General features: G+C 47.9%; 1 long non-coding RNA gene across 1 annotated transcript; it reads right to left on the bottom strand.

Moving 5' to 3' along the window:
* Nucleotides 1-1915: 1915 nt before the first annotated feature.
* Nucleotides 1916-11077, bottom strand: LOC118662614. Its single transcript, XR_004969809.1, has 3 exons — nucleotides 10700-11077; nucleotides 5338-5496; nucleotides 1916-3003 (listed from the first exon to the last, which is right to left on the bottom strand). It is a non-coding gene; the product is annotated as an uncharacterized LOC118662614 (long non-coding RNA).
* Nucleotides 11078-15195: the final 4118 nt, after the last annotated feature.

Raw genomic sequence — 15195 nt, 5'->3', positions numbered from 1 at the left:
GAGCTCGCAGGTATGAGTCTTAAATGCCTTTCCTTCTTTGAGGAGGCTACCCATAACACTTCTTTATTCCTATCTAGATGCTGGCGATTTGTAAAATTCTTGGTTTTAATCTCTAATATATCAGTTTCCTCATTTGCAAAATGGGGCTCATACAGTTGCTCTCATAAAGAAGATGGGAAGAATGAATGGCATATGTGCATAGAGTCACCAGCACATGGGACATGCTCTATGGATGTCACTGTCACCACTCCCACAGCTACAGCTGCAGCTGCGGCGCTGGAACTGATTACTGCTTCTAAGTACAAACACGAGTCTAGCTTCGCCCTTTGCGACTCAGGCCTGAGGCCTGAGGAGGCAGTTGAAAGGGCGGGTAGTCGTTGCCCATGGCTGGGACCAGGACGCGTCCTGCGCTGGGCTGGCACCTCCTGATAACAGAGAGGTTCCCTTCCAATCCCTCGGCAGGCCCAGATCCAGCCGCGGGTCTCCTTAGGTGGCGGTGCCATAGCCTGGGCTGTTCTCAGTCCCCTGCCGTGAAATTGCTTCTCCTTGGAAACCAGGTTCCACCACCTTACTGCTTCCTCAACTTGCGTGGGGTCGGTCCCCTTGTAGAGAGGCAGTGGAATGAGGCGGGGAAACGCAGGCTGTGCTGGGCAGGGTCTGGCAGGCAGTGACAGAGTTAGGTTGCCTGGGTTATCATTCCCGTCAATCCCTCACTAGCTGTGTGATGTAGGACGTGCTCTGAAATATCCCTCCGTGTTATATTTCTAGTCTAGAAAACAGTGTGGTGATTCATTCGATAAATATTTATTGATCAGCTCTGTGCCAGGTACTGTTAATATAGCACCTACATCCTGGGTATTTGCAAGGATTAGATGAGCTAGTGGCTGGGTCAACCTTAGAATTTGCTCATACAGAGCATGAAACAATATTAGCTATTGTTGTTGTTTTAAATGGTTCAGATGCCAAAAGTATGAAACTTCTAGTACCTGTCACTGATTCTCTTTTGTTAAAGAGAATATTTAGAATTGGAATTGTCCAGAACAGTCTAAGCTATTGGGTCAGTGGATCTGTCTACATTAGTTTAGCACCCAGCAACTTGAAGGTCCTCAGTAATGACTTGTGGCTTGGGGCTTCCATTGTTCCGTCCCTAATGTATTCCTAATGCCTCTCAACCGAGTCATCACCTCTGCATTTTTAGGTAAAACCTCGCTATTTCAGCTGCAGTATTGATGACACCACCTTGTAAGTATGCTGTGCTGAAATCTCACCATTTTTAAAATGCTTTTGAGATACTGTACCACTCTTGCTCCATGGCGGGGGGCTCGGGCCTGCTGGGAGTGTGTCTAACGGTGATGCTAAACCCCTGCGACTTTATATAACCATGTTCTGTTTCAAAATTTGGAGGGTGATCATCTAGCCCATGTCTCTGACAGTCGGATCTGGGCTCTTTGCCCAGAAGAGCTGTTAAAAACTCACCCAGCCACCCACCCACTGCAGACTGTGAATGAATTTGGGGATTCCAGGTCTACCACTTGAAAGGGAAAAGGCCAAGTAGATGACTGACTTCAGTTTTTTCTGAGAGAAAAAGTGGCAACAACATATATTCCAAAGAGAAGCATGAGGGTGGCACAAGTGCCTAGTGAAATATGTGAGCGTCTCAATAAATACCAGTACAGGCGCAGGCAAAAGTAGGCTTACAGTTGTTCGTATGGAAAAAGACACGCAGACTACAATGATTACAAGAGCTTTATTAACTCGGAAGAATGTCATGCACAACTGTAAACCTATTTTTGCCCACCCCGGCATTACTTCTCTTCCTTCTCACCTTCACCCTCCCCATCACACTGCCTTCCCTGGGCGCCCGCTCATGCTCCCTGGGCTGGATCATTACCCGCCACCGGGCCTGAGCTGTGTGTGTGTGTGTGTGTGTGTGTGTGCGCGCGTGTTAGCGGAAGGGAGTGTGTAGGGACGACATGGAGCCCAGCTCCTCTCTGATGTGTCCTGCGGGAGGAGCCCGGCCCGCAGCCCACCTGGCTCACAGGGCACCACGAGTGAAACACAAACAAAGCAGAGGCTGTTCTGCTTGTCAGCCTCCGGGACCTCACGGAGCTGGGACGGGACTGCGTTGCCGCTGCTGGGCCGCAGTCGGGCTCAACGGAACAGCCACAGGGAACTACGCTGGGCGGTCCCCAGGCTCCGCACACGGAGCACAAGCAGATCAACAGGAGGGTGGCTGCTCTGCTTGTTTTTAAAAGGAAGGAGCAGCAGAGAGAAACGAGGGAGGGAGGGTGGGAAAAATGGAGGCAAAAGAAAAAGGAAAAAGAGAACGGGAGAGAGAGGAGAGAGCCACGGTGCAGGGCCGCTTCGGTGGAACGGCCGCCGCGGCCGGGCTTTGGTTCTGAAAGGGCTCGTGCCCTTTGGGGATCCATGGCTTCCCCAGGTGGAGGTAAAAGCCAGCGGTAATTGGCTCTTCACGGTGTGTGCCTATGTTTGTGAGGGAGCTAGGCGTCCCAAGGAGGACATGCAAAATGGCACGCGGGGCTACGTGGAGCAGCTTCAATTCCCTCATCACACCTCTCTTCTCTCCCCCTCATGCCTCTCACCCTCACGATTCCAGTCCAACAGGCTGATGAGACCCATGTCTTCTGACACTGACCAGGACTTTCTCCTCCTCACACGGCTGGGGCAAAGTGCTCAGGGAGTCTGTGTGTGTGTGACAGCACAGGAGTGAAGTAGGTGGGTGCAGGGGTACATGGTTCAGATAGAACAGCGGTTCTCAACGACCCTTTCACAGGGGTCGCTTAAGAACATCCTGCTTATCAGATATTTACATGACGATTCATAACAGTAGCAACATTACAGTGATGAAGTAGCAATGAAAATAATTTTATGGTTGGGTCACAACATGAGGACCTGTATTTAAAGGGCCAGAAGGTTGAGAACCACTGAGATAGAAGCTCCATTGCTTGGGCAGGCTGTAGGCACACTGGAAGTCTTCCAAGACTAAGGGGAGAAAGGTAGAGAAAATAAATAAATCACAGAAGAAAACCACCCACACCCACCAGATGTTGCTTCTGAGCAAAGCCTCACAGGAGGGAGGAAGGATGCCCGGAGTGGCAAAGGAGGCATGTCTGCGAGGCTGTTTGAGGTTAAAGATAACTCCCTGCGTGCATGCTGTGTTCCAGGTGTGAAGAGCAGAGCCAACACTCACACTCGGAGAAGTGTCGTCTGTTTGGAAAGTGTGTGCAAGTGTAGAGTTCAAACGCAATTCGACCATCAGCAGTAACTACCAGGCAGCAGCTTCCTCCTGCTCAGATTCATAGCGACTCTCTGGAATGCCTACTTACAGAAGCCGTGTGGCACGGCAGCGGTGGTGGTGGTGGTGGTGGTGGTGGGGGTGGCGTTTGAGGCCTGACCCCTGCTGGGGGCCTTTGGGAATCCAGTCTAGGAAGATGGCCAAAGCAAAGTTCTGGGGCAGCAGCGCTGCCCCTGGCTGGAGGGGGAAAGCCCAGATGGGCGTGGCGGGCTGGAGGATTACTGATCAGTATAAATATTTGGAAAACTTTTGCTGGGTGACCCAACAGTTGGAACATTTGTAGGGGGGAGAGAAAGAGTAGTTGGTTCATTTAAAACAGCATTTTTTAAAAATCATGTGTGCATAAACTCCAGGAAAACAACATGTTATGGTACAGTGCCTGCTCAGCTGGGAACGGTACTTATGAAGAGCACTCCAAACTGCCTAAAAGAACTTAGCAGAGGACCTGCTCCGGGCAGGGAGCTCCCATGGCAGACCGCCATAGTTTAATCTGAACTAGTGACTGTCAGGAAGGAGCCCAGCGAAGGCCATGTGATGAAAGTCCTCCCATGCCCAGTGTTGGAGATGGCCCAGCAAACATTTAGTTCCCAAGCGTTTGCACCCATCTCCATACGAATTGCCTTCTGTCCTGGAAGTCCTAAACCACTCCCTCCTCCTCCCTTCTCCTCAGCTCGAGATGGTGGATAAGCCTCAACTGCCGGATCTGTCCTCTGGCCCCATACTCTTATGGACCCCCATATGTACCTACGTGACACATTTGGTTATTTTTCTCCTGTTCATTGGGCTCTTGTCAATTTGATTCTTCGAGCAGCCAGAAGAACTCTGAGGGGAAAAGTGTTCCTCCCTCCCATACTCAGAGTCTATCACAGACTGTTACTTTCACCGCAGATACTTACACTGGGAGGATGGGGAGAGGTAGCAGGGAGAAGGTGGCAGTGTAGCAGAGAGCAAAACCCTCAGCTGCAATCATGGGGATTTAGTAGAAACTGTCTGACACTGAAAGCGCGGGAAACAGCAGCACGACCGTGCTCTTTAAGAGTGGAGGGAAAAGCCAGTGGGAAGTACTAAGAGTTGCGAGAGGTTCCCTCTGTGGGACTGACGAGGTGAGGAGGGTGAATCGGGGGCTGCTGTTGCTGGATGTGAGTCTGTTAGTACAGTTTATTTTTTAAAACTGGTGCACAGATTACTTTGATAAATGATTAGTAAGTGTTAGCTATCATTATAGAACTGGAATGGGTATGAAAGGTTTATCTTGTCTGTTCTCTTGCCTCTAGCCAGCATAGTATCTAAACTCCCACCCAGGGTTGGCCATATCACAGGGCGAACCCGGTGACTCTGCGGTCCCAGGAGCTGTGTGACACTGGCCAAGGCAGTCTCCCCTATTCCACAATGACCACAGCGATGGCGAATGTCAGGGCCAATCCTGGATACAACTGTCAATAGGAAAAGTGGCTGTAATAGTCTTTCTATCCCCGTGAAAGGCTGAATAGTGCCTCCCAAATAGGTCCAGGTGCGAAGCCCTGAAACCTGGAAGTCCTATATAAAAAAGAGCTAGTATGCTAATTAGACCGAACAGCAGATGACTGTCCAGACGACCTTCCAGACGAAGCCAGGGCTGCGAGGGCCAAGCCCCTTGCACAAATTTCGTGCATCGGGCCTCTAGTGTTGTATAACAGAAGGATTTCACAGATGTGATTAAATTCAGGTTCTTGAGATGGAGAGAGTATCTTGAGGGGCCAGATGTAATCACAACAGTCCTTATAAGAGGGAAATGGGATGTGTCAGAGTCAGAGATAGGAGATGTGATAACAGAAGGAGGGGACTGTAATGACGAACTTTGATGATGGAGGAAGGGGCTACAAGCCAAGGAATGCTAGCAGCCACTGGAATGTGAAAACGTTAAGGAAAAGGATTCTCCCCTTGGAACCTACGGAAGAAATCAGTCCTACTAACGTCTTGACTTTAGCCCAGTGTAACTGGCTTTAGCCCTCTCGCCCCCAGGAGGGTAAGATAATGCATACCTGTTGTTTTAAGCCACTTGAAGTTTGTGGTAATTCGTTACAGCAGCAATAGGAAACCAGTGGGATCCTAAAGCATAAACATTTCTGTAGTAGTCTGGGTTCCCAGGCCTTGCTCTTCAGCCTCTACCACGTAAATCAAGTCTGGTAACCAGGGCCTCCCTGGGAAATGTAAAAATGTATTTGCATTAAGGTGTTATAAACTGTTATATATTTTTCCAAGAAATTTTGCATCTTGAAAAGAGATTCCAGGAAGAAGGTCTCAAGGGCAGAGTTATTTCTTCCTCATATTTATATTTCTAGGACCTAGCACAGGGCCTGGTAGATAAACAAATGCTGAAAGAATAAGTGGTTAAACGCATAAACAAATAAATGACTGAGTAGATAGAGACCCTAGATACAAAGGAAGACTCCATCACCCTTTATTTGTCAAATATATTTAATACTCTGTCCTGTTAAGAGAGGCTTCTTGTTGCCTAATAGAAGTCCCCCAAGATGAATCTTTTATCCTTGGTGGATTTAGTGAACATTTGGTCATCAAACAAAATCTATTAAGTTACTCTTAGATTTTTTGTTTTGTTTTGTTTTTTGTTTTTTCAGGCTTAATAATCCCAATTCAATGAACTGTTCATATAAGTGTTCTCTCTGTCATGGTCAGAGCAAGCCAGTTTCCTTGATGGGCTTTGCTTGGGCTCCCACCACATGGGCCTGTGTTGGGGCAGAGCTTCTGCTATATCTAGTTCTCTAATCTGTGGAAATTTGCTTCGGGACTGTGGACAGTGGGACCCCTGGCTTTGCTGTCAGGGGTGTGCTGGGAGAGACTGAAACCTGAGCCTGGTGGGGATGGGCCTGCGGCCTTGGCCTGTCTCTGTGACCTGTGGAGACTACACAGTGCACCGTTCAAAGCATGGGTTTTAGCCTCTGATGAACCTGCACGCTAAGCCTGGGTCTCTCACTGACTACGTCTGTCACCAAACCTCTCTAAACTTTACTGTCGTGATTTCTAACTCAAGGCCATAGATCAGTAGTTCTCAACCTTGGCTGCACATTAGAATCACCTTGGAATCTTTAAAATCCTGATTTCTGGGCCTCATCCTCCAAAAATTCTGTTTCTTTGTGACTAATGTTGTGGCCCCACCCCATAACAAAGAAACATCCTCCGAGGATGAGGCCCAGACATCAGGATTTTAAAAAGATTCCCAGGTGATTCTAATGTGCAGCCAAGGTTGAGAACCACTGCCGTAGACTATTGCTTGGAGGATTCAATCAGGTGATGTAAATAGCATCCTTAATTGTGCCTGGTACAGGTTAATGCTTGCCGCACGGCCACTATTATAGTGCAGACGCTGGGAAGGGTGTGGCAAAACTTGTTTTTCTCCTTCCATGACATCCAGAGCCATTTGTGAGGTGGGGGATCAGGTCAGGCCGTCTTGGGCAAGGAGTTGCAGCATTCATTCATTCATTCATTCATTCATTCATTCATTCAGCCTAGAGGCACTAATCTCGTTCCTCTAAAGGAGTTCTCAGTGTAGCAGGAAAGCATATAGATAATTCCAGCATTTATCTTCGAGATGGGGAGGTATTTGAATGATGAATAGCCTCTCTCTGGGAAGAGATAATGGCATTCCAAGCAGAAGAAACAGACTGTACAAAGCCACTAAATGTGAACAGCATGATGGGTCCAAGGAAGGGGGAGCCATGTGTTACTTCTGTTCTCCGCATTCTAAACATGCGGTTTGATTGCTTTTCTTGAGCTCCGTAGAGTTGGGTGTGACTGTGTGACCATGTGACAATGAGTTGGGAGCAGAAGTCATGAGAGCCACTCCTAAGCCAGAGCATTTCATATTGATGCCAAACACTCCCAAACTGTCTTTTCCTTTATTACAGTGACTGGTAATATTTGAAATGGTGGCTGCTCTGTTAGTCCAAATTCTAAGGTGAGGAAAAACAGAACAAAGTCCCCAGCTCTATTCTATATTCTTTTATTGTTCTCAGAATAATAGTCTTTGTTGTTCTAAGTCACTAGGACCTTAAGGTTGTTTGTTACTGAAGCGTAACCTAGCCTATCCTGGTTGATAGAATAAATAGAGTCTGGGGAAATACCTTTTCCTCCTCTTCTCCAAAGACTCTCCAAAGACACAGAGATAGAGTTGAAGAGATAAGAGATAAGGTTAAATAAATTTCAAGGGTGGCTTTGAATGGGAAATAGAAAAAATGAAGCCTATTGATGTGTGTAAAGTCACAGTTTCCATACAACTCTTTGCCTTTGGGGTCGGAAGGCATTGTTCAGGCTTTGGCTTTAAGTATAGGTGCCTGTGTTTCCCTTGAATCGCTGCCTCTCTGAGTCATTGCCCAGCACCAGTAGTCTGGATTCCCAGGACTGAGGTTCAAGGTCATTCTTTATAATAAGGTGGTCTCCCCTCTTTGCACGGTTCTCTGCCCAGGGTGACGTGCTTTCACATATCTTATTTCTTTGATACATCACAACAACCCGGTGAGGCTGGTGCTATGATTAGTCTCATTTTACAAATGATGAAATGGGAGGTCAAGGTCAGAAAGGTCACATGACTTGTGAAGGATCACACAATCAGTGCATTTTAGACACAGGTTTCAATGTGGTGTGTGCTCACACCAACTTATGAATTCTTTCTGCTCAACTGCTTGCCTCCACCTCCTCCTTTTCTCACCCAGGGGTTGGTTTAGTCTGCCATTCTAAATACACTCAGAAACACAGAGTTTTCAATTCATAATAGTGATGGCTTCAGGAACAAAGCTTGAAAAATACCAATTCATAGGAAGTTTTCCCCAGCCATCAGCCAGAATGTGTGGAGTATTGTTATAACCATCAAAATGGTTATATATCCATTTTTAATATATCCACATCTACTGCTTCATACCCACACAGACCTGGACTTTAGCTTTGATGAACTTAGTCTTTTCTACTCTAGAGCTTTCACTCATCCTGGAATACCCTGGACTGTAGCATACTTGCACCACATCTCTTTGGTCCAGCTCAAATGCCTCCTTTTCCATGAAGCCTTCCCTGATTACCTGGAATCTCCATGTCCCTGCAGCACATACTTCTGCTTTGGTTCTTATCTGACAGTGCTCTCTATTGTGGTTAGTTGTGTACATGTCTAACTTCCTCACTAAAATGTAAGCTCTTGGATAATAGAGAGTGTGGCTTACTCATTTTCTTGGTGTAGCAGGTAAAAGGCACTGGGTTCTAGTCTGGGTTACCACGAGCTAAACTCTGTAGCCTTTGACAAATCGTATAACTTCTCTGGGCCTAAACCTTCTCTTCTGGAAAATATGAGAGTTGAGATACAGATTTCAAAAAAGGTCTATGACCTCCCCCTCCCCCAATATATGCAAACATTTATATCTATAGGAAATACCTTTAGAGAGAGATGGACCACAATATTCATCAGATTCTTAAAGGGCTCTGTTATCCAAGAAAGATTACAAACTGATACATTAAGGACTTTCTAAGTTTCCTTCAAAATCTAACATTTTAAGAATTTGTTTTTAAAAATCCATCAATTCGTAGAGCAGAACAGAGAGCCCAAAACAGACCTACACCGACAGTCATTGGATTTTTGACAAAATTGCAAAAGCCACCTAACGAAGAAAATAAAGTCTTTCAACAACTTTTTTTTTTCCTGAGACAACTGGTTACTTATATAAAAAAATAATCTATCTTGACCCCTGACTCATACCACACACAAAAATTAATTTGAGATTGACCACAGACATGCATGTAAAAGCTAAAACTCAAAAGCGTCTAGAAGAAAACCCAGGACAGCTTCATGCCTTGGGAGTGGGTAAAGGCATCTTAGAGCACTGACAACAATGACCATAGGAAATAATTATTATAAGTTAGAATTTGTCAAAATCAAAACATTTTGCTCAACAAAAGACATAATTATGAAAACAAGCCACCCACAGACTGAAAGAAAATATTTACAAAACATAATCTGACAAAGAACTAGATCCAGGATCTATAAAGAATTGCTACAACTCAATCATGAAAAACAAACAGGATAACCAAAACACTGGGAAAATATCTGACAATTTCACTAAGGAAAGTTCACAAATGGCCAATAAGCACATTTAAAAAAAAAAGGCTTGAGATACAAGTCCACGTCCATTAGAATGACTAAAATTAAAAAGGCTGAAAACATCAAATGTTGGCAAAGACGGGGAGTAACTGTAATTCTTGTACATTGTTGGTGGCAGAGTGTAACCACTTTGAAGAAAGACCTGTTAGTTTGTGTGTGTGTTTTTTTTTTTTCAAAAACTAAAGATAAATCTATTTTATGATCAGCAATACGACGCTTGGTTATTTATCCAAGAGAAGTAAAAGCATATATCTACAAAGCATCTTGTAGAGGAATTCATAGCAGCTTTATTGATTACAGACCCCAACCTGGAGACAGGCCAAGATGTCCATCAACAGCAGGAGCATGGACACACAGAGAGCTAGCGCTCAGCAACAAAAAGGAACAATCCGCTGAGACGGGCGTCAACATGGATGAATCTCAAAAGCGTTCGCCTTGCACTGTGAAAGAAGCCTTATACAGAAGGTACATCCTGTACCGGTCCATGTAGATGAACTTCTGTAACAGGCAAAACTAATACACAGTGAGAAAAATCACAACCGTGGTTGTTTCTGTACGATGGTGGATTACACAGGTGTAGGAACTTATAGAACTCATTGAATGATACCCTTAAGATTTGTGCATTTCGTGGCATGTAAATCTTACTTCTCCCCCAAAATGAGCCAACCATGAACAAATATTGCACTCTAATGATATGCATGCTAAAGTGTTTGAGGGTGAAGTGCACTGATGTCGGAAATGCATCCGAAAACATCAGATAGATTGATGGAGGGTGTAAGAGAAGGCTGTATGGACAGGTACATAATAAACGAATACAGCAAAATATTGTAGAATCTAAGTGGTGGCATCTGGGTATTTGCTATGCAATTATTTCAACTTTTCTGCTATGTTTGAAAATTTTCTTAATGAAATATTGGGGGAAAAATTCTATCAGTAACAAAGCCACCAACCAACCAACCAACCAACTAACCAACTAACCAATCAATTAGTAAATTAGCTAATACAGTGCTTCCCAAACTTTACTCATTTGGATACTCCCTGTACCATTACTTTCAAAAACAATTTACCTAAACTTGACTCACTTTAAAATTTATAGTCTACCTTCACCTCATTGTGAGTAATAATATCTGTGAAATGATGTATAATGTATTAGTTATATTTTTTACTATATACATTCATATAAATATCTAAACATTAACTTTAAATGTTCACTAATCCACCCATTGTAAAGGTTTTGCACTCACCCCAAAGTGTGGATTTCACACGTTAGAAGCTCGGATCTCGTCATGTGCTGGGGGGACTTGAAGCAGAACGGTGGTCCCTGGTCTGGAGGAGCCTTGGTGGCAGCCCCATAAATCTGCAGAAGATGGGAGGACGGACTGGGCCACGGGAGCAGCAGCCCCAGTGGGACACGAGAGCTGCGAGATGTCAGCAGCAGGCCTGGCCCCGTGAAAAGCAAGGACAGGAATCACGGGTGACCCCCAGGCCAGTGGCCCGTCTCCTTGCTCTAGACAAGTGGGGAAGAGGCTCTTCGAAGCCTCAGGAGCTCAGTTGGATAGGCCCTCGGATTTGAAGCTTAGCCACAAGCTTTTGAAGAGGAGAAAACACACCAGCCACCTATTCACAGGCCCCCCCGTGGCGCCCACCCACCCTCCACCCTCCACCTATTCCACTCCTCTTGATTGTCAATTAAAATAAACAGCCTGGTGTTCTGAGGCCCGGCTTCAATCTCTCTTCTCTGGGAGGAACGCACAGATCCCTGCCAGCGCCCGAAAGTCCTTGCTCAACCTTTTTAATATCTGCACAAAGCAATCAAACCCGATAAGATCTCGCAAAGGCGAGATCACTCTTCTGTCCCTGGGATGAAGCTTATTAGTCTGTGGCCCCGTCATCAGAGTTATTGTGCCATGTTAAATTTATTGGTACTATCTCACCTCATTAAATACTTAAATAGACCTGACAGGACAGAAAAACGGGCTTTTTAATTTTTTCCCCTGGCCAGAGGGAGCTGTGTTTCCCGCGTCCCAGTTCACCTCTGCTACAGCTGCTGGCCAAGAAACAAGACAGGCCCCCAGCTCCTCCCCCAGGCCGGGCTCAGGCTGCAGGTGAGAGCAGCACCCTGAGGTGTCACAGCTCTGTTCACGCTCTTGCTGTGTCCCCCACCCTGTCTGACCACATTTCCTAGGAGGAGCTTGTGGGCCAATGAGCCAGGACACTGGCTAGAAATAAAGGTCAGGGTGACTCTGGAGAGGGTATGAAGGGTATGTGCTTGTATGTGTGTTGGGGGGCACGTGAGCAGCAAAACAGCCCATCCTCAGAGCCAGGCCTGGGGCCTTTGGTTAGCAGGTAGCCCCGGTGTCCAGGGCTGGACAGTGGCCAAGGTGAGGATTCCCCAGATCAGAGCCGGAGAACTTGGCAGGCGGGCCGCGCCCTGTGGGGACCCTCTAGCCTGAAGGCCTCAAGCAAGTAAACGTGATGAGAGGGGGCTGACTCGGTCCCATGCCTCCCCCAGCCGCCAGTTGCTTGTATGTGTATGGTTTGGGGATAAGGCGGATGTTGGAATGGAAATGAAGGACCTGCAACCTAGAAAATGTTCCTTAAAGAGTTCCATCAAGAGGCTGATGATTTTATCTCATTCATCAACCAGTTTCCTCCCCAGCCAAGGTGATTTGGGACACAGCCTCACGGCATCCCAGCTCGCCTCATAGCTCCACCTGCAGAGCAGGCCTCTCCTCCAGCTGTTTCCCTCGCCCAGCACAGGTCCTTGTTTGCACCTTGTTAATAAGGTGGGCAAGGGGCCAGGCAGCCGCTCTCGGGCGCCTTCCGTTCCTAATGCCCTAAATGGCCATGACAGCGCACTTAATTTCCGTTTTAGTGCAGCTGCTGGGGAGACATGGCAGGCCGAGACCAGGGTCCTGTGCTGGTATCTTCAGCTGTGGCCATCAGCCTCCCTGCAATTAGACACGACCTGGAGCCTGTGGTCCCGCAGTGCCAAAGCTCCTCGGACTTACATAACTGTCCCCCATTCAGAGCTCCAGGCTCTTTACAAGCTCTGTGTCTCCCAGCGTTAAAACAGCGACAATCCCGGGCCCACCTGGGAGGGAAGGCCGGCCCAGAAGGGCTGGGTAATCTGTGTTATCAGCCTAGACCAGTGTGGGACACCAAACACCCAGGGCGTGTGCAGAAAACGTAGGTGATTGACTTTTCCCCCCTGGGAGCATGGCCCTTCGTCTCATTTGGAATGTCCCCTAGTAGACAGGGAAGTGAGGTGGTCCTCAGCCTCAGACGGACGGGGCTTCTGCTGCCTGCGGTGCACGCGGGAGCCATGTGGGATGCTAAGTGGGCCGAACTGTGGCTGGGCTGTGGTGGAGTTAGAGAATGTCACCTGGGAGGAGGTTTGGAGGGGGCGGGGAGTCTGCTGTGGATGGGATATAAAGGCCCGGTTTGGTCTGAAGCACATGCTGGTGGGGGAGAGGAGGGCAGAGAGGTGATTAATTGCCGCCTGGGTGGTAGCAAGTCTTCTTTTGGAAGCTGCAGCCTCAATATCTTTAGTGGCTCCTCCCATGGCCTTAAATCAAGGGCGAGCACAGAATGGGGGTCAGCAGCTGAGGGACCAGCCCTAGGTGGGCTGGCCGAAGACGGGTGAGGGTTGGAGAGTCATCTGGGCATGCGTGGTGCCGGTTCAGATCAGCCTTTCTTCAAAGCCTGAATGATGAACGGATGATCATTCAAATAGGAATCAATGATAGAGCGCCTTCAGAGGAGCCCCGCCTTTTCTGACCCATTGACTTGGTTAGTCACTGGCTCATGGGGAGGGTGGAAGCCCATAGCGGGGACTCTTTCCCATGGTACAGGCCAGCGGCACTCAGCCCTACACCCCCGTGTGCCTGTGGGAGGTGAGCTTCCCTGATTCTCCCCTGATTGGTCTGTCATGCTCTCCTGCAGCGAGGGGCTGCAAGCCCAGTGGCTAGGACTCGCCTGAGGTGTGGGGAAACCGCAGGTTCCTACAGAGGTGTGGAGTCAGAGCTTCAGGGCAAGTTACCTGCACTTTTGCCAGGCTCTCCAGGTGCTCCTCAGGTGACCTGCGTTTGGGAACCCTCCCCAGGCTTACTGTCCTTCTAAGTGGGGCCTGCTCAGCCCTTGCCCGCCCCGCCCCCCCACCCCCCCCCAGTCCCCGCCTTCCAGTTTTCAAACTTCCAGGGTTGGTGACTGCATATTCAAGTTCCAGAACTTGTTGGGAAGGTGGTAGAAAAAAAGCAGAAAATGGTCTGAGGTGTGTTGTGTTTTACTGGGACATCAGTCACTCCTTTGGGGAGGATGGCATGCAGGTAGGAGTCACGGAGTTCTGTGGGAGACGAGGGGTTTCAGGCAAATAGAGCCTCCCCTCCCTAAGTAGGAGTCTCCTCACCTGCCAGGGAGGGGCCGGGGGAGAGGATGATTCATATCCCTTCCCTCCTTGACACTCAGGGATTCTTTCATCTTCAGGGCAACTGTCTCCACCCCACATGGCCTGACACCAGGGAAGGTATTTCTGCTTCTAGGCAAGGGGTCACGCTCACATGTGTAGCCTGTGGCTTCTCTCTCTCCCAATGAGCCAGAGGTAGAGTCTTGAAGCAGGTCACCTCCCCTCTGCCCAGGGAAGCCACAACAAAGGTCTGCTCTGGGCTGCTGGGGCCTCTGGCTCGCTTTCATGTGGTCTTTTCTTGTCAGGCTGGAGAACTTCTTTGGCTTCCTGCTCCATGGCTGACCCCCAGGTGGTCCTTCTCAACTTATTGATTATAAGTCTTGCTCTCAGAGGCAAATATTTCTACCCCTTTTATTCCTTATGATCTTATTGCCCTCAGATCAAAGTACAGGACATGCTACCTTTTAAAAATATATATTTTTATTAATTTCAGAGAGGAAGGGAAAGGAAGAGAGAGATAGAAACATCAATGATGAGAGGGATTCATCGATTGGCTGCCTCCTGCATGCCCCCCACTGGGGATCAAGCCGACAACCTGGGCATGTGCCCTTGACCAGAATAGACCCAGGGACCCTTCAGTCCGCAGGCCAATGCTCTATCAACTGAGCCAAACCAGCCAGGGCAGGGCACTCTCTTAACAGATCTTATGTGCCTGAGTTCTCAGCTACTGTAAGGTATTAGGAAGAGCTGATCGCCAAGTTTCTGTGTCTTACGCTGGTTCCCAGGGCCAGTGGGTTTATGAGTGACATCTCACTGAGAAGTCCAGGATGCCTCAGGGTAATTGCCCTTAAACAACAAATTGCTATTTACAAATGACCATGGACGATGACATCTGTCATTGTCTAAGAAACATGGTCTTCGGGAGAAAAGCTGAAACTCTGGACATGACCACACTGAGTCCAATTCCAGAATCATCTGCCGATGGGCACCGTGCTCCCGCCATGGTGCTGGCACTGGGGATGCTGGGAGACACCCAGAGGAAGGAGATCTAGATCTGTCCCCAGAGGAGTTCGCCTTGAAGAAGGGCAGGCCCCATCCATCAGTCAGCCATGGGAGGCTGGAAGGGAGTCGTACCTGAAACCGGCTAAGGAGGGAAGCGTACTTAAAAGAACCTTCAAAACTTGGACTCTAAAATCTAACCCTGTGCGCCCTGGCCTGGTGGCTCGGTGGGTTGGAGCATCCTCCTACACATCAAAGGGTTGGAGGTTCAATTCTGGTCAGAGCACATACCTAGGTTTCCGGTTCAACCCCTGGTTGGAGCAAGTACAGGAGGCA

This window comes from Myotis myotis, unplaced genomic scaffold (assembly GCF_014108235.1).
Source record: "Myotis myotis isolate mMyoMyo1 unplaced genomic scaffold, mMyoMyo1.p scaffold_m19_p_10, whole genome shotgun sequence".
NCBI lineage: Eukaryota > Metazoa > Chordata > Mammalia > Chiroptera > Vespertilionidae > Myotis > Myotis myotis.
This window is presented reverse-complemented; position numbering and strand designations above follow the sequence as displayed.